Genomic DNA, 20,474 nt, shown 5'->3' with positions numbered 1-20,474 from the left:
GATCAGATATTAATGGGGAACAAAGAGATGGGCAGCCACTTAAAAGGGGAGGGCTTGTTAAAAATGCAACTTTGAAAACGGAAACTCGCAATTGTAAAGTAGGAAAATGATAGCATAACATAGCAGGGTGCCGAAGGCACAACATAGTCATACAACATCACAACATAAGTCTCATACAGCACAACCAAAATGGATGGTTTTAACAGAACCATCATCATAAGTCTACTCGCATCGCACGGGGACCTATATCATCGCCCTACGGTAAGGTGGTGCGAGTCTGGGGGTAGTACTCTAGAAGTCGTCAAGGTCCACGACAGGACCCTCAGGTGCTGGTGGGGCGCCCTCGTCGTAGGGTGGCTCCTCGGGGTCCTCCTCGGACATCAGTGGCTCGGGCTCCTCGTCTTCATCGTTGATGAAGGCCTCATCCTCAGTATCAGGCTCCATATCGAAGTCCTCCTCCTCGTAGTCGTCGTCGTCGCTGAGAAGGGCCTCGTTCTCCTTGCGGAGATCCTCACCGTCGTCCTCAAGCTCCTCAATAGTGGCCTCCATCTGAGCAGTCAGGGCCTCCAGCGAAGCCACCTTCGCCTTCAGGCGTGAAGCCTTCCGGCGTGCAGCAAGTCTCTTCTTGTGGTCACTGGCCAAGTCGGCCTGTGCAGCAGCAAGCTGGGCGCGAAGTGTCACGATCTCATCCTCCTGCAGATCGCACCTCTCTCGGGCGCGGTCCTGCTGAGTCTGAGTGTGGTGCAGCAGGTACTCCAAGTGGTGCAGCTGGTGAGCGGTGTCGGGGTGCGGGGCGCCGGCCACGGGCTGACCCGCGCCGTCGCGCAGACCAAGGTACTGGTAACCAGTGTCGGCGACAGCCTCAGGGTGAAGGAGAGCAAGGCGGGCAAGTGCCTCCTGGAAGACTCGGATCATCCCGTCGAGCCACGTGCGCTCCATCACGTCGATGGTGAACTCCTCAGAAACGGGGGCAACCTCGCGCCCCCTGACGACGCAGGTGACCAGCCAGGCCATCTCCGAGTCCTCCGGCCTCTCAGTACGGACGCCCTTCACCTCGGGTGCCGGACGCCCACACCGAAAAGCCAGGTCGGCCAGGGCCCGCTCGAAGAAGTAGAGGGGCGGCCTCACCCCGACCTGGTGGAAGTGCGAGTACTCGATCGGCATCTACACAAATTTTAAGGTAGATTAAGTTAGTGACCACAGTGTGCAAAATTTTAAGCATAGTAAAACTTTAATGCAAGTAAAGTCTATGAAAATAGAAGGAGATAAGGGACTTAAGCATTTTCAGCATTTAGTCAACCTCTTTGTTTTAAGAAAATAGTTTTAGGTCTGATCTAACGCCCATGCTAACTAAGGTCTCCTACAGTCAGGATGGCTCTGATACCAGCTCTGTGGGGCCCCGGACTTACCAGTCCAGAACTCCTGTTATGCGTACAATTTCACGATCCCAAGATCATTCCATCGTGAATACATAACCGAACTGATACCAGATTACATCATCCATTACAATACCGAATAACATTAATACGGAAGTCTTACATCATAGGCCATCAAGGCCGAAGTTCAACAAACAGCAGCGGAATTTATTTGACTCCAAACAGCGGTGGAACCCAAGTCAGGCCTTTACCCTACAAGCGGCTGACTGGGAGAGCGACCTAGTTCGCGTCTTCGGCGTCGTACTCCTCTTCTTCGTAGTACTCCTCTTCAAAGTCTGGCCAAGTAAATAGCCAGGACAACAATGCCAATGAGTACGTTTGAATGTACTCGCAAACCACCTTAGAGAGAAATAAAGGATATGCAATATGGCAGTAGCAAGGAATAGGCACTAAACTAGGGCGACAAGGAGCGAGAGGTGGTTCCTCTCGAGAGTTTGACACTTCTATATTTTTGTTGAAAAACTTTTTGTAAACCAATTTACTTTGCCGACTAATAGGTAAGGAAGACCCACTTTCTTTTTCCGGCCATCGGAATGACCAAAACAATTTCATCTTTCCACCGTACCTCTCAGGTACATCTCCACCATTCCCACTGGTATTTTTCCGTACCTTCCAGGTACATTTCCAAAATCTTTTTGGAAAACATATTTGTAAAACAAAACTTCCCCTTAATGCCACGTACCGCCATTCCCATGTCCATAACCGCGGACACGGCTATTCGAATAGATTTACACTCTGCAGAGGTTGTACACTTTCCCCACAAGATCCGAATACTCATCGTGTGGGCATCATCCCTGCATAATAACATATGCCACGACAAGTACCCGATCGTAGTTTTTCGCCTGCTCGCCTTAGCCTAAGACATGCCGCCTAGAGTTGTACCTCCCAACACCAGAGTTCGAGGGGTCATTTACCCAGGAGTAGCAAATTCCCCGACCATCTCGACCCTCCGGAATGCCGCGACCAACTGCGGGGCATTATTCAATGGGAGCTCATAGGTTGTACCCCGCGTACCTGAAAAGGCAAATGGGTTGCGTCCCTTCTCATGGGAAGAACCCCGGTCGAAGCGTCCATGGTCGGACTGCCACTACATTTGCAGGACCCAAACTAAGGCGAGACAAACTACTACACTACGCCCCGTCCCACTAAAGGGTAATGTGGTTGTACTGGCTAGGTCCGGTTTCGTACTATGGTCACCAAGGTTTTTCGAAAACAACTTTTCATTTCCCTTTGCCTCCAGCAATATCTTTCATAAACCTTTTTGTCTTTCGTAAAACCACACTTGGACAGGGCTACCCCATTCCAAGGTTTTCGAAGAATTTCCTTTCGTGAAAACTTTTTCACAAACCTTTTTCAGAAGGGGCTCCCGACCTATAGTCCCATTTCTCTTTTGAAAAGAGGCGACAAGGGTGATAAGGTGGTAAGCACCGTATCACTAATAGAGGTGTAATCTGTAGGTACCAACGAGGGCTGCACCCTAAGGGTGGATTAATAAAAGTCCGGGTGGCACTAACCACCGACATAATAAATAAAAGACATGCACTTTATAAAACCTGTTATAATGCAAGAGCAAGAATATATATAGGATCAGAGATGCATCAAGAGGTGCCTTGCCTTGATCAGCAAAGTGCCCCTGGTCTTCCTCTTCAATCCCTCCGAAGTCTCCTCCTCCTTCGTTTCCGGCGATGTTCGAATCTAGCGTCGCAAAAAGAAAACAACAAGACATACCCAAATCAACAAACCACACCAGCATAGTTCACACAAAAATTTGGGAAAATTACAGTATGAAAAGGGTTACTAGTGCAAGCTACTGAAAGTGGTTTCATCCATTTATGGTTTTTAAAACAAAAGATATGATTTTTGCAATTCCAGAATTGACTTAGGAACCATTTAAATGGTCTAAATCTTTCTGTAAGTCATAAAAATGCATGCAGCATACCTACTGAAAGCTAATAACATGTAGAACACACATGCACAAGAATCACTTTCAAATAAACTTTTAATTAATTTAGACAATTTAAATGGGACAGAAACCAGAGCATACAAACAGCAAGTCACACCAGTATCAGAGCATCATCAACCAACACCAAACATATCCCTGGATAGGTGAGACTAAATGTGAACTAACCCCACTGGTTTGACATTTTTCTGATTTGTAAAAGATTTTATAAAAATCAGATACTGAAAAGACATACTGTTTTAGTAATTAAATCCTTGGAATTAAAATATAACTCTAAAAAATATTTCCTTTGGCACAAAATTACCCTATAGATATATCTACCAGCAGCACTTGGGTTTGTCTCAAAATCTATTTTAGTTTTCAAATTAAAAATCATTTTCTGGCTCTCTGGACAGATCTTATTTTCTAAAACAATAAAAATCCAGGAAGCTCCTGCATGTGAGGCTAGTGCCAAAATAAAGCTACTTAAATCTACTTTGCTACCAAATTAACTTCATGCAGAAATGTTTTATAAATTTAACACAATAAATAAAATACACAATCAGATACTTTTTAGGTTTTTATTTAACAGCACATAATTACAACACAAAATCTCATGCATGCTACTTCATATGGTAGATAATTCATTTGTGAGCAACTAGGAATTTGAATCAACAAGTTTGAATCATTTATGAATTTATGGTGATTTAAAAACTGGACAGGATCTTGCTGACATATTTAAACAGGAAAAGGTTAAAGGAAACTGGGCTTGGACGACTGGGCCTGGCCAGATTGGGCCCAGTGTCGCTGCGGCCGCGCGGGAGAGCCCGGGATTCAAATCTCGTGGCCGGGCCCAGCGGCAGAAACGGCGGGGCTAGGGGCGCATGCGGCCGTCCGATCAAGTGAGGATCGACGGCCGCTGTGCGTCGTCCTCCCGTGCCATGCACGCGCGTGCGACGTTTACCAGCGGAGCATCTGGGAACCGGCGGGGGCTACGGCGCTCACCTCGATGAGCAGAAGATGACGGGGCCGGGCACGTTGGAAGCGGAGGAGCGTGCTCCGTCGAATGGTGGTCGCGGCGGTGAAAACAGAGATGGCTGGAGCGGCGGTTGACGGCGACAGGTCGCGGACACCGCTCGGAACGCCGTCTTCTACAGGGGTCCCTGGAAGAAATGGGTGCGAGCGTTAGTGAAAGGATGGACGTGAGTAGGCCAGGGAGCATGGAGAAGGGAAGAACAATGGGGTTCCCGCGTCGGCAACCTTCCCCGTGTGCTTGCCGGCGTCGAGTACGAGCACGGGATGCAGAGAGGAGTGGAGCTCCTCTCCGCGGGGGGAGGCGAGCTTGTGGTGGCGTGGAAGTGTGCAGGCGAGTGGGTTCGCGCGGGGGAGGTCTGTGCCTATTTATACCGAAACGGCCGGCGTACGGTGCGCCAGGTCCGGCGAGGAAAAGAAGGGTGGGCGGCAGCAGGGGATTGGGCGCGATGGGCGGCGGGGCAACGTGTCTGAGCGACGGCGCCATGGTTTGGAGGGAAGTGCGGCGTTGGGGTCACGCGGCTTGGCGTGCAAGGTCGTGTCCAGTCGCACCTGCCAGGTATTCGACGGAATTTCCATGGCGTTGCTCGGCCACGTTCGTGCAGAAGAGGTTGGGGAAGGTCTTGTCCGCGCACGGGCGTCATAGGGAAGGTCTCCTCCTCCACCGCAGGGCGACCATTGCCACCAGAACGGGAGCGTGGGGTGGCCAGCGTGGCCGTGTCCAGGGTGACGCGTTCGTCGCCGGTTGGGGGTCGGCATGCAGCACAGTTCGCAGAGGTGCACGGGAGGGTGGTCGAGAAGAGAAGAAAGGTTGCAGTGAGGTGTCACCGCATGCTAGCCTCGCGTGCACTGGCAGCAGGGAGAGAGGGGAGAGTGTGCCCGTGCGGTTTGTGTCCAAAGGAAGGATGCGACGGGAGAGGGTGATTAGGGAGCTAGGGGAGGGACAGGAGGGAGGGATAGGTGTGTAGGTGCTCCAGGTTTGTTGGCTGCATCTGGTTGGATCGAGCTCATGTGAAGCATTGCCTCCAAACCTGCCCCGGCCATATTCTTCTTTTCCCTTCTCTCACTCTTACCCAAAGAGGAAATGGGCATGCAAGAGCACATGTGTGTGCGTGTGTGGAGTGAGTGAGTGGAGAGAGTGAGATGGTTAGGCTGAAAAAGAAATGGGAAGACTAAGAGGGAGGGGCGGAATTAATTAATTCAAGGTCTATGTAACCATCTCTAATTTTAAACACCATTTCAATAATTTGGTGCTACTAGCTTCCTTTGGTTTGTTTGGGAAAAACAAGGATAGTAGTGACATGAGATCAATATCACTAGGGTAAAGAATTTCCAAACAATATTTGTTTAAGTGGAGAGAGGGAAAAGAAATAGAACAAAAAGAGAAAAATTGTGATCTAGAGAGAATTCATTTATGGAAAAGGGAAAGTTCAAAACCTAGGGTTTTAGTGGTAAAGAGAATTTAATTTCACACAAGTCAATATAACGAAGGGTGAAATGCTCCAAGGGTTTGTGTCGTGCTTAATCTAATTAAAACTATAACTTAAAAGGGGTCACATGAAGATAGGGATCTTTGGGGTTTACACACAAATGTAATTTTTTTACAAGCAACGAACACACACATTCTACAATCAATGCAAGAGCAACTATATGCATGCACTTTTAAAGATAGAAAAAGTTTTTGTTGGCCCAAAAATTTGTATTCCAAAATTTTAATCAATGCACCAAAAGTTGGGTTGTTACAGACACCATAATGCTCTCCCTTCGTCTCTCCTTCCGAGTGATCCCTCTTCCTCCGAGTTTCACTCGACGGGCAAACACATATGTGCTGCATAGTAATAATAAAAAGGTAGAAAAATCGACCTACGAATCTATAATTAAATAGGTTAAACTAGGGTTTTGCCCAGTACTATAGATAAAGGTTCAAAAAAATCCAACTACGGGGTTCGAACAACCCCATTTCTAATCAAAGATTTTTTCGACGTCATCCAAATGGCCTCAAACTATAGCATGGGAGGATCCAGACTATAGCCAAGGGGGGCAGCTGCCCCCACTCAATTTTCTGAAATCTTGTAATATGTTAAGCTAAAGGTTGGTTTGCCCGCACTTAGAAATGATATTTGCATCACTTATCATATGTTTGCCCATTTGAATCTTGTCAAATCCTAGATTTGACCAAGATAATTTAAACAAGTTTAAAACATGAAAACGAAAAGGGAAGCCTGCATCCTTCTTAGTCAGTCTAAAATCAACTTAATTGAGAATGCTTACTATATGACATAAGAAGACTATATGTGCCTTGGTTTTTCATTTTTTGATTTTTTTAAAATTCTTATGCCCATTTGAATCTTGGTCAAATCCTAGGTTTGACCATGGTTTAAACAAATTTAAATCATGAATATAAAAATTAAGCATCTATCCTTCTTAGTCACTCCAAAATGTAAATCTTGGGAGGGTTCTTGAAATTTGCATGTTTGAAACCAAAAACTACTTCTCTTCATGCATGCTTGACTTCATAAGACAAGGTTTTGGGTTAGGGGTAGATATATACATGATTTTTCTGGTTTGAATATGTTTATTCCTTGTTTATCAACTTGAATGCTTACTATATGACATAAGAAAACAATGTGCTTTCGTTTTTCATTTTTCTGATTTTATTTTTATTTTTGATGCCCATTTGAATCTTGGTCAAACCTAGCTAAGATTTGACCAAAAGATTCAAACGGGCATAAAATTAAAAAAAAAGAAAAAATGAAAAACAAAAGCATATAGTCTTCTTATGTCATATAGTACGTAAGCATTCAAGTTGATAAACAAGGTCTAGACATACTCAAACCAGAAAAATCATGTATATATATACCCCTAACCCTAAGCTCTGTCTTATGAAGTCAATCATGAAGAGAAGTGGTTTTGGGTTTCAAACATGGAAATTTCAAGAACCTCCCAAAAGCTTCATTTTAGTGTGTGAATAAGAAGGATCCAGGATTACCTTTTCATTTTCATGTTCTAAACTTGTTTAAATCCTGGTCAAACCTAGGATTTCACAAAGATTCAAATATATGGGGGTATAAAATTCAAAAAATACTCCCCTTTTGAATCAAAAGCACATAGCATAGCATTCTTATTATTACTATGCAGCACATAGCATTCTTATTATTACTATGCAGCACATATGTGTTTGCCCGTCGAGTGAAACTCGGAGGAAGATGGATCACTCGGAAGGAGAGATGAAGGGAGAGCATTATGGTGTCTCCCCTTTTTCGGGTGATGATGTTGACTGTTGTGCAGGGTTTGTCAGTGAGCAGGAGGTGCGAGCGAGCGAGCGAGTCGAGCGAGGCCGAGAATGAGAGAGATTTGTTCTGTTTGTGAGAGGGACAACCGAAGGATCCTGAAGGACCCAGAGACTTCCAATACGCATCCTGATGCGTCTTCTCTTGACAAACAAAATGGCTGGGAGTTTGCGTACATATTGCACGTGACTTGTGGTCACTGAAGTGTGGGACCTCACGCATGGGCACCACACGTAAGTGACAGACCTATTGGTGTAAAAACTCGGTTGATTATTATAGTGCATTAGAACAAAGTTTTTTATGGATTCAAGGGTAGGAAATCCAAGTTAACTCATTTACATGACATTATTTTTTCCATGAAGCAAAGTTAACACATCTATCAATTGGTACATTTTGGAGTGACTAAGAAAGATCCATTCTCACTTATTCGTTTTCATGTGTTAAACTTGTCTAAATCTTGGTCAAACCTAGGATTTGACAGAGATTCGAATGGGCAGAAAATTAAAAAAATCAGAAAAATGAAAAACCAAAGCACATAGTCTTCTTATGTCATATAGTAAGCATTAAAGTTGATAAACAAGGTCTAGACATATTCAAACCATACAAATCATGTATCTACCCCTAACCCTAAACTACGTCTTGTGAAGTCAAGCATGAAGAGAAGTGGTTTTGGGTTTCAAAGATGGAAATTTCAAGAACCTCCCAAAAGCTTCATTTTAGAGTTTGACCAAGATTTAAACAAGTTTAAGACATGAAAATGAAAAGGGAAGCCTGCATCCTTCTTAGTCACTCTAAAATGAAATTTTTGGGAGGTTTTTGAAATTTCCATGTTTGAAACCCAAAACCACTTCTCTTCATGATTGACTTCATAAGACAGAGTTTAGGGTTAGGGGTAGATATATACATGATTTTTTCTGGTTTGAATATGTCTAGACCTTGTTTATAAACTTTAATACTTACTATATGACATAAGAATGCTATGTGCTTTGGTTTTTCATTCTTTTGATTTTTTTATGAATTTTTATGCCCATTTGAATCTTGGTCAAATCCTAGGTTTGACAATGATTAAAACAAGTTTAAAACATGAATATGAAAAATTAAGCATCTATCCTTCTTAAGTCACTCCAAAATGTAACTCTTGGGAGGGTTTTTGAAATTTCCATGTTTGAAACCAAAAACCACTTCTCTTCATGCATGCTTGACTTCATAAGACAGAGTTTAGGGTTAAGGGTAGCTAGATACATGATTTTTTTTGGTTTGATAATGTATAGACCTTGTTTATTGATGCGCGTGAGACACACGTCCGTTGGGAACCCCAAGAGGAAGGTCTGATGTGCACAACAGTAAGTTTTCTCTCAGAAAGAAACCAAGGTTTATCGAACCAGTAGGAGCCAAGAAGCACGTTGAAGGTTGTTGGTGGCGGAGTGTAGTGCGGCGCAACACCAGGGATTCCGGCGCCAACGTGGAACCTGCACAACACAATCACAGTACTTTGCCCCAACGTAACAGTGAGGTTGTCAATATCACCGGCTTGCTGTAAACAAAGGATTAGATGTATAGTGTGGATGATGATGTTTGTTTGCGAAGAACAGTAAAGAACAACTGCAGTAGATTGTATTTCAGATGTAAAGAATAGGACCGGGGTCCACAGTTCACTAGTGGTGTCTCTCCCTTAAGATAAGCAGATGTTGGGTGAACAAATTACAGTTGAGCAATTGACAAATAAAGAAGGCATAACAATGCACATTTATATATCATGATGAGTACTATGAGATTTAATCAGGGCATTACGACAAAGTACATAGACCGCTATCCAGCATGCATCTATGCCTAAAAAGTCCACTTTCAGGTTATCATCCGAACCCCTTCCGGTATTAAGTTGCAAGTGATGTCTACGGGTGCTTCTATTCTTGTAGACAGTGTTGGGCCTTGATACGTCTCAAACGTATCTATAATTTCTTATGTTCCATGCTTGTTTTATGACAATACCTACATGTTTTCTTCACACTTTATGATGATTTTATGCATTTTCTGGAACTAACCTATTGACGAGATGCCGAAGTGCCAGTTCCTGTTTTCTGTTGTTTTTGGTTTCAGAAATCCTAGTAAGGAAATATTCTCGGAATTGGACGAAATCAATGCCCAGCATCATATTTTTCCACGAAGCTTCCAGAACACCCGAGAGCCAGCAGAGAGGGGCCACAGGGCCACCAGATGATAGGGCGGCGCGGCCAGGGCCTGGGCCGCGCCCCCCTATTGTGTCGTCACCTCGTCAGCCCTCCGACTCCGCCTCTTCGCCTATTTAAGCCTCCTCGACCTAAATCTTCGATACGGAAAAGCCACGGTACGAGAAACCTTCCAGAGCCGCCGCCATCGCGAAGCCAAGATCTGGGGGACAGGATTCTCTGTTCCGGCACGCCGCCGGGACGGGGAAGTGCCCCCGGAAGGCTTCTCCATCAACACCACCGCCATCTTCATCAACGCTGCTGTCTCCCATGAGGAGGGAGTAGTTCTCCATCGAGGCTAAGGGCTGTACCGGTAGCTATGTGGTTAATCTCTCTCTCTGTACCCCAATACAATGATCTCATGAATTGCTTTGCATGATTGAGATCCATATGATGAGCTTTGTATCACTATTAGTCTATGTGCTACTCTTGTGATGTTATTAAAGTAGTCTATTCCTCCTTCACGGTGTAATGGTGACAGTGTGTGCATCGTGTAGTACTTGGCGTAGGTTATGATCATAATCTCTTGTAGGTTATGGAGTTAATTATTACTATGATAGTATTGATGTGATTTATTCCCCCTTCATAGTGTAAAGGTGACAGTGTGTATGCTATGTTAGTACTCGGTTTAAGTTGCAAAGATCTATTATGCTCTAAAGGTTACTTAAATATGAATGCCGAATGTTGTGGAGCTTGTTAACTCCGGCATTGAGGTGCTCTTGTAGCCCTACACAACGAATGGTGTTCATCATCCAACAAGAGTATATGTAGCACAAAGGAAGAGAACTTATTTATTATGTGATCAATGTTGAGAGTGTCCACTAGTGAAAGTATGATCCCTAGGCCTTGTTTCCAAATACTGCAATCATCGCTTGTTTACTGTTTTACTGCAACATTACTTCCTGCAATATTACTACCATCAACTGCACGCCAGCAAGCACTTTTCTGGTGCCGTTACTACTGCTCATATTCATTCATACCACTTGTATTTCACTATCTCTTCGCCGAACTAGTGCACCTATACATCTGACAAGTGTATTAGGTGTGTTGGGGACACAAGAGACTTCTTGTATCGTGATTGCAGGGTTGCTTGAGAGGGATATCTTTGACCTCTTCCTCCCTGAGTTCGATAAACCTTGGGTGATCCACTTAAGGGAAACTTGCTGTTGTTCTACAAACCTCTGCTCTTGGAGGCCCAACACTGTCTACAAGAATAGAAGCACCCGTAGACATCAGGCCTCCAAGAGCAGAGGTTTGTAGAACAACAGCAAGTTTCCCTTAAGTGGATCACCCAAGGTTTATCGAACTCAGGGAGGAAGAGGTCAAAGATATCCCTCTCAAGCAACCCTGCAATCATGATACAAGAAGTCTCTTGTGTCCCCAACACACCTAATACACTTGTCAGATGTATAGGTGCACTAGTTCAGCGAAGAGATAGTGAAATACAAGTTGTATGGATGTATATGAGCAGTAGTAATCACGCCAGAAAAGTGCTTGCTGGCGTGCAGTTGATGGTAGTAATATTGCAGGAAGTAAAGATGCAGTAACACAGTAAACAAGCGATGATTGCAGTATTTGGAAACAAGGCCTAGGGATCACACTTTCACTAGTGGACACTCTCAACATTGATCACGTAATAAATAAGTTATCTTCCTTTGTGCTACATATACTCTTGTTTGATAATGAACACCATTCGTTGTGTAGGGCTACAAGAGCACCTCAATGCCGGAGTTAACAAGCTCCACAACATTCGGCATTCATATTTAAGTAACCTTTAGAGCATAATAGATCTTTGCAATTTAAACCGAGTACTAACATAGCATACACACTGTCACCTTTACACTATGAAGGGGGAATAAATCACATCAATACTATCATAGTAATAATTAACTCCATAACCTACAAGAGATTATGATCATAACCTACGCCAAGTACTACACGATGCACACACTGTCACCATTACACCGTGAAGGAGGAATAGAATACTTTAATAACATCACAAGAGTAGCACATAGACTAATAGTGACACAATGCTCATCATATGGATCTCAATTATGCAAGGCAATTCATGAGATCATTGTATTGGGGTACATGAGAGAGAGATTAACCACATAGCTACCGGTACAGCCCTTAGCCTCGATGGAGAACTACTCCCTCCTCATGGGAGATAGCAGCGTTGATGAAGATGGCGGTGGTGTTGATGGAGAAGCCTTCCGGGGGCACTTCCCCGTCCCGGCAGCGTGCCAGAACAGAGACTCTTGTCCCCCAGATCTTGGCTTCGCGATGGCGGCGGCTCTGGAAGGTTTCTCATACCGTGGCTTTTTCGCATCGAAGATTTAGGTCAAGGACCTTTAAATAGGCGAAGAGGCGGAGTCGGAAGGCTGACGAGGCAGCCACACAATAGGGCAGCGCAGGCCCAGCCCTGGCCGCGCCGGCCACATGTGTGGGCCCCCCAGGGCTCTCCCCTGGTGGCTCTCGGGTGTTCTGGAAGCTTCGTGGAATTCTAAGATGCTGGGAATTGATTTCGTCCGATTTCGAGAATATTTCCTTACTAGGATTTCTGAAACCAAAAACAGCAGAAAACAGCAACTGGCCCTTCGGCATCTCGTCAATAGGTTAGTTCCGGAAAACGCATCAAAACGATATAAAGTGTGAACAAAACATGTAGGTATTGTCATAAAACTAGCATGGAACATAAGAAATTATAGATACGTTGGAGACGTATCAAGCATCGCCAAGCTTAGTTCCTACTCGCCCTCGAGTAGGTAAACGATAACAATGATAATTTCTTAAGTGACATGCTACCAACATAATCTTGATCAACATTATTGTAAAGCATATGAAATGAATGCAGTGATTCGAAGCAATGATGAAGATAATGAGTAAACAAATGAATCATATAGCAAAGACCTTTCATGAATAATACTTTCAAGACAAGCATCAATAGGAGTTGCATAAGAGTTACTCATAAAGCAATAGATTCTTAGTAAAAGGCATTGAAGCAACACAAAGGATGATTAAGTTTCAGCAATTTCTTTCAACTTGTAACATATATATCTCATGGATAATTGTCAACATAAAGCAATATAACAAATGCAATAGGTAAACATGTAAGAATCAATGCACAGTTGACACAAGTGTTTGCTTCTAAGATAGAAAGAAGTGGGTAAACTGACTCAACAATAAAATAAAAGAAAGGCCCTTCGCAGAGGGAAGCAGGGATTAAATCATGTGATAGAGCTTTTTAAGTTTTGAAGTCATATGGAGAGTATAAAAGTAAAGTTTTGAGAGGTGTTTGTTGTTGTCAACGAATGGTAATGGGTACTCTAACTACCTTATCAACCAGACTTTCAAGAGCGGCTCCCATGAAGGATGTTATCTCTACCAGCAAGGTAGATCATCCCTCTTCTCTTTTGTTTACACATGTATTTTAGTTTCATTCTTTATAGATGACACTCCTCCCAACCATTTGCTTACACAAGCCATGGCTAACCGAATCCTCGGGTGCCTTCCAACATTCACATACCATGGAGGAGTGTCTATTTGCAAAATTAAGTTGCTTACTGATGAATCAGAGCAAAACATGTGAAGAGAATTATTAATGCAAGTTAATTAATTGGGGCTGGGAACCCCATTGCCAGCTCTTTTTGCAAAGTTATTGGATAAACGGATGAAGCCACTAGTCCATTGTGAAAGTCTGTCAGAAGTAAATGACAAGATCGAAAGATAAACACCACATACTTCCTCATGAGCTATAAAACATTGACACAAATAAGAGATAATAGCTTTTGAATTGTTTAAAGGTAGCACATGAAGTATTTGCTTGGAATGGCAGAGAAATACCATGTAGTAGGTAGGTATAGTGGACACAAATGGCATAGTTTTTGGCTCAAGGATTTGGATGCATGAGAAGAATTCCTCTTGATACAAGGCTAGGCTAGCAAGGTTGTTTGAAGCAAACTCAAGTATAAAAAGGTGCAGCAAGACTCACATATGAACATATTGTAAGCATTATAAGACTTTACATCATCTTCCTTGTTGTTCAAACACCTTAACCAGAAAATATCTAGACTTAGAGAGACCAATCATGCAAACCAAATTTTAACAAGCTCTATGAAGTTATTCATTAATAGGTACAAGGTACATGATGCAAGAGCTTAAACATGATCTATATGAGCACAATAATTGCCAAGTATCACATTATTCAAGACATTATACCAATTACCACATGCGGCATTTTCTGTCTCCAACCATATAACAATTAACGAAGCAGTTTCAACCTTCGCCATGAACATTAAAAGCTAAGAGCACATGTGTTCATACGAACCAGCGGAGCGTGTCTCTCTCCCACACAAGGATGAACTTATTCAAACATAAACAAAAACAAACAGACGCTCCAAGTAAAGTACATAAGATGTGACCAAATAAAAATATAGTTTCAAGAGAAGAAACCTGATAATGTTGTTGATGAAGAAGGGGATGTCTTGGGCATCCCCAAGCTTAGATGCTTGAGTCTTCTTGAAATATGTAGGGATGAACCACCGGGGCATCCCCAAGATTAGACTTTTCACTCTTCTTGATCATAGTATATCATCCTCCTCTCTTGACCCTTGAAAACTTCCTCCACACCAAACTTAAAACAAACTCATTAGAGGGTTAGTGCATAATCAAAAATTCACATGTTCAGAGGTGACACAATCATTCTTAACACTTCTGGACATTGACCAAAGCTACTGGAAGTTAATGGAACAAAGAAATCCATCCAACACAGCAAAAGAGGCAATGCGAAATAAAAGGCAGAATCTGTCAAAACAGAACAGTCCGTAAAGACGAATTTTTAAAAGGCACCAGACTTGCTCAGATGAAAATGCCCAAATTCTGAGGATCACGCACGTAAATTGGCAGATTTTTCTTAGTTACCTACAGAGAACCCTGCCCAAATTCGCGACAGACAGAAATCTGTTTCTGCGCAGTAATCCAAATCTAGTATCAACCTTGCTATCAAAGACTTTACTTGGCACAACAATGCAATAAAATAAAGATAAGGAGAGGTTGCTACAGTAGTAACAACTTCCAAGACACAAATATAAAAAAAGTACTGTAGTAAAATAAACACATGGGTTTTCTCCCAAGAAGTTCTTTCTTTATAGCCATTAAGATGGGCTCAGTAATTTCAATGATGCACTCGCAAGAAATAGGAGTTGAAGCAAAAGAGAGCATAAAGAAGCAAATTCAAAACACATTTAAGTCTAACATGCTTCCTATGCATAGGAATCTTGTAAATAAACAAGTTCATGAAGAGCAAAGTAACAAGCATAGGAAGATAAAACCAGTGTAACTTCAAAAATTTCAGCATATAGAGAGGTGTTTTAGTAACATGAAAATTTCTACAACCATATTTTCCTCTCTCATAATAACTTTCAGAGGCATCATGAACAAACTCAACAATATAAGTATCACATAAAGCATTTTTATTCACATGCATAAAAGTATCATTACTCTCCACATAAGCATAATCAATTTTATTAGTTGTTGTGGGAGCAAATTCAACAAAGTAGCGATCATTATTATTCTCATCAAGTGTAGGAGGCATAGTATCATCATAATAAACTTTATCCTCCATAGTAGGCGGCACCAAAAGACCACTATCATTATAATCATCATATATGGGAGGCATATTATAATCAACATAAACTTTCTCCTCAATACCCGGAGGACTAAAGAGATCATTTTCATCAAAACTGACCTCCCCAAGCTTAGAATTTTCTATCTCATTAGCAACAATGGTGTTCAAAGCGTTCATACTAATATCATTGCTACTAGCATGCAAATAAGGTTCCATAGGTTTTTTAATTTTCGCATTAAACCATTCATGTCTTGACTCAGGAAATAGTTTAAAAAGCTCACAGATGTTTTCCATTATGCCTTACTAGTGTAAAACAAGAAACAAAAAGATGCAATTGCAGGATCTAAAGGAAATAGCTTCGAGCACACACACAACAGCAACAGAAAAGTACTTAGTTACCTGGGACCGGAGTATGAGTGCCTTTTACCTTTCCTCCCCGGCAACGGCGCCAGAAAAGTGCTTGATGTCTACGGGTGCTTCTATTCTTGTAGACAGTGTTGGGCCTCCAAGAGCAGAGGTTTGTAGAACAACAGCAAGTTTCCCTTAAGTGGATCACCCAAGGTTTATCGAACTCAGTGAGGAAGAGGTCAAAGATATCCCTCTCAAGCAACCCTGCAATCACGATACAAGAAGTGTCTTGTGTCCCCAACACACCTAATACACTTGTCAGATGTATAGGTGCACTAGTTCGGCGAAGAGATAGTGAAATACAAGTTGTATGGATGTATATGAGCAGTAGTAATGGCGCCAGAAAAGTGCTTGCTGGCGTGCAGTTGATGGTAGTAATATTGAAGGAAGTAAAGATGCAGTAACACAGTAAACAAGTGATGATTGCAGTATTTGGAAACAAGGCCTAGGGATCATACTTTCACTAGTGGACACTCTCAACATTGATCACATAATAAATAAGTTCTCTTCCTTTGTGCTACATATACTCTTGTTTGATAATGAACACCATTCGTTGTGTAGGGCTACAAGACCACCTCAATGCCGGAGTTAACAAGCTCCACAACATTCGGCATTCATATTTAAGTAACCTTTAGAGCATAATAGATCTTTGCAATTTAAACCGAGTACTAACATAGCATACACACTGTCACCTTTACACTATGAAGGGGGAATAAATCACATCAATACTATCATAGTAATAATTAACTCCATAACCTACAAGAGATTATGATCATAACCTACGCCAAGTACTACACGATGCACACACTGTCACCATTACACCGTGAAGGAGGAATAGAATACTTTAATAACATCACAAGAGTAGCACATAGACTAATAGTGATACAATGCTCATCATATGGATCTCAATTATGCAAGGCAATTCATGAGATCATTGTATTGGGGTACATGAGAGAGATTAACCGCATAGCTACCGGTACAGCCCTTAGCCTCGATGGAGAACTACTCCCTCCTCATGGGAGACATCAACGTTGATGAAGATGGCGGTGGTGTTGATGGAGAAGCCATCTGGGGGCACTTCCCCATCCCGGCAGCGTGCCGGAACAGAGACTCCTGTCCCCCAGATCTTGGCTTCGCGATGGCGGCGGCTCCGGAAGGTTTCTCGTACCGTGGCTTTTTTGTATCGAAGATTTAGGTCAAGGACCTTTAAATAGATGAAGAGGCGGAGTCGGAAGGCTGACGAGGCAGCCACACAATAGGGCGGTGCGGGCCCAGCCCTGGTCGCGCCGGCCACATGTGTGGGCCCCCCAGGGCTCTCCCCTGGTGGCTCTCGGGTGTTCTGGAAGCTTCGTGGAATTCTAAGATGCTGGGCGTTGATTTCATCCGATTCCAAGAATATTTCCTTACTAGGATTTCTGAAACCAAAAACAGCAGAAAACAGCAACTGGCCCTTCGGCATCTCGTCAATAGGTTAGTTCCGGAAAACGCATCAAAACGACATAAAGTGTGAACAAAACATGTAAGTATTGTCATAAAACTAGCATGGAACATAAGAAATTATAGATAGGTTGGAGACGTATCAGCAAGCAACAGACAATTGCATTTAGTATGGTGCGTAATGTAATCAACACAAATATCCTTAGACAAAGCATCGATGTTTTATCCCTAGTGGCAACAGCACATCCACAACCTTAGAACTTTCTCACATCGTCCTGCATTTAATGGAGGCATGAAGCCACTATCGAGCATAAATACTCCCTCTTGGAGTCACAAGTATCAACTTGGCCAGAGCCTCTACTAGCAACGGAGAGCATGCAAGAACATAAACAACATATATGATAGATTGATAATCAACTTGACATAGTATTCAATATTCATCGGATCCCAACAAACACAACATGTAGCATTACAAATAGATGATCTTGATCATGATAGGCAGCTCAGAAGATCTAACATGATAGCACAATGAGGAGAAGACAACCATCTAGCTACTGCTATGGACCCATAGTCCAGGGGTGGACTACTCACACATCGATCCGGAGGCGATCACGACGATGAAGAGACCTCCGGGAGATGATTCCCCTCTCCGGCAGGGTGCCGGAGGCGATCTCCTGAATCCCCCGAGATGGGATTGGCGGCGGCGGCGTCTGTGGAAGGTTTTTCGTATCGTGGCTCTCGGTACTGGGGGTTTCGCGACGAAGGCTTTAAATAGGCGGAAGGGCAGGTCAAGGGGCGTCACGAGGGGCCCACACAACAGGCAGGCGCGGACAGGGCCCAGGCCGCGCAGCCCTAGTGTGTTGCCACCTCGTGGGCCCACTTCGTTTCCTCTTCGGACTTCTGGAAGCTTTGTGGAAAAATAGGACCCTGGGCGTTGATTTCGTCCAATTCCGAGAATATTTCCTTACTAGGATTTCTGAAACAAAAAACAGCAGAAAACAGCAACTGGCTCTTCGGCATCTCGTCAATAGGTTAGTGCCGGAAAATGCATAATAATGACATATAATGTGTATAAAACATGTGAGTATCATCATAAAAGTAGCATGGAACATAAGAAATTATAGATACGTTTGAGAGTATCAAGCATCCCCAAGCTTAGTTCCTACTCGCCCTCGAGTAGGTAAAAGATAACAAAGATAATTTCTAAAGTGACATGCTATCATAATCTTGATCATACTATTGTAAGCATATGAGATGAATGCAGCGATTCGAAGCAATGGTGAAGATAATGAGTAAACAAATGAATCATATAGCAAAGACTTTTCATGAATAATACTTTCAAGACAAGCATCAATAAGACTTGCATAAGAGTTACTCATAAAGCAATAAATTCTTAGTAGAAAGCTTTGAAACAACACAAAGGAAGATATAAGTTTCAGCGGTTGCTTTCAACTTCAACATATTTATCTCATGGATAATTGTCAACACAAAGCAATATAACAAGTGCAATAGGTAAACATGTAAGAATCAATGCACACAGTTTACACAAGTGTTCGCTTCTAAGATAGAAGGAATAGGTAAACTGACTCAACAATAAAGTAGAACAATGGCCCTTCGTAGAGGGAAGCATGGATTACTATTTTTGTGCTAGAGCTTTTCATTTTGAAAACAAGAAACAATTTTCTCAATGGTAGTAATAAATCATATGTGTTATGTATAAGATATCTTATAACTTGCAAGCCTCATGCATAGTATACTAATAGTGCTCGCACCTTGTCCTAATTAGCTTGGATTAACACGGATTATCATTGCATAGCATATGTTTCAACCAAGTGTCACAAAGGGGTACCTCTATGCCGCCTGTACAATGGTCTAAGGAGAAAGCTCGCATTGGATTTCTCGCTTTTGATTATTCTCAACTTAGACATCCATACCGGGACAACATAGACAACAGATAATGGACTCCTCTTTAGTGCATAAGCATTCAACAACAGTTAATTTTCTCATAAGAGATTGAGGATTAATGTCCAAACTGAAACTTCCACCATGAATCATGGCTTTAGTTAGCGGCCCAATGTTCTTCTCTAACAGTATGCATACTCAAACCATTTGATCATGAAAATCGCCCTTACTTCAGACAAGACGAACATGCATAGCAACTCACATGATATTCAACAAAGGTGTAAAAGTTGATGGCGTCCCCAGAAACATGGTTACCACTCAACAAGCAACTTATTAAGAAATAAGACACATAAGTACATATTCTTCACCACAATAGTTTTTAAGGCTACTTGTCCCATGAGCTATATATTGTAAAGGCAAAGAATAGAAATTTAAAGGTAGCACTCAAGTAACATACTTTGGAATGGTGGAGAAATACCATGTGGTAGGTAGGTATGGTGGACACAAATGGCATAGTATTTGGCTCAAGGGTTTGGATGCACGAAAAGAATTCCTCTCAATACAAGGCTAGTCTAGCAAGGTTGTTTGAAGCAAACTCAAGTATAAAAGGTGCAGCAAAGCTCACATATGAACATATTGTAACTATTATAAGACTTTACATTGTCTCCTTGTTGTTCAAACACCTTAACCAGAAAATATCTAGACTCTAGAGACCAATCATGCAAACCAAATTTTAACAAGCTCTATGTAGTTATTCATTAATAGGTACAAGGTACATGATGCAAGAGCTTAAACATGATCTATATGAGCACAACAATTCCCAAGTATCACATTATTCAAGACATTATACCAATTACCACATGCGGCATTTTCCGTTTCCAACCATATAGCAATGAATGAAATAGTCCAACTTTCACAATGAACATTAAAGATAAAGCTAAGAACACATGTGTTCATACGAAACAGCGGAGCGTGTCTCTCTCCCAAACAATTAATGCTAGGATCCGATCTTATTCAAACAAAACAAAAATAAAAACAAACAGATGCTCCAAGTAAAGCACATAAGATGTGACGGAATAAAAATATAGTTTCACTAGAGGTGACCTGATAAGTTGTCGATGAAGAAGGGATGCCTTGGGCATCCCCAAGCTTAGACGCTTGGGTCTTCTTAAAATATGC

Source organism: Lolium perenne, unplaced genomic scaffold (assembly GCF_019359855.2).
Source record: "Lolium perenne isolate Kyuss_39 unplaced genomic scaffold, Kyuss_2.0 unplaced18, whole genome shotgun sequence".
Classification (NCBI taxonomy): Eukaryota; Viridiplantae; Streptophyta; class Magnoliopsida; order Poales; family Poaceae; genus Lolium; species Lolium perenne.
The sequence above is the reverse complement of the archived record's forward strand: the minus strand, read 5'-3'. Positions refer to the sequence as shown.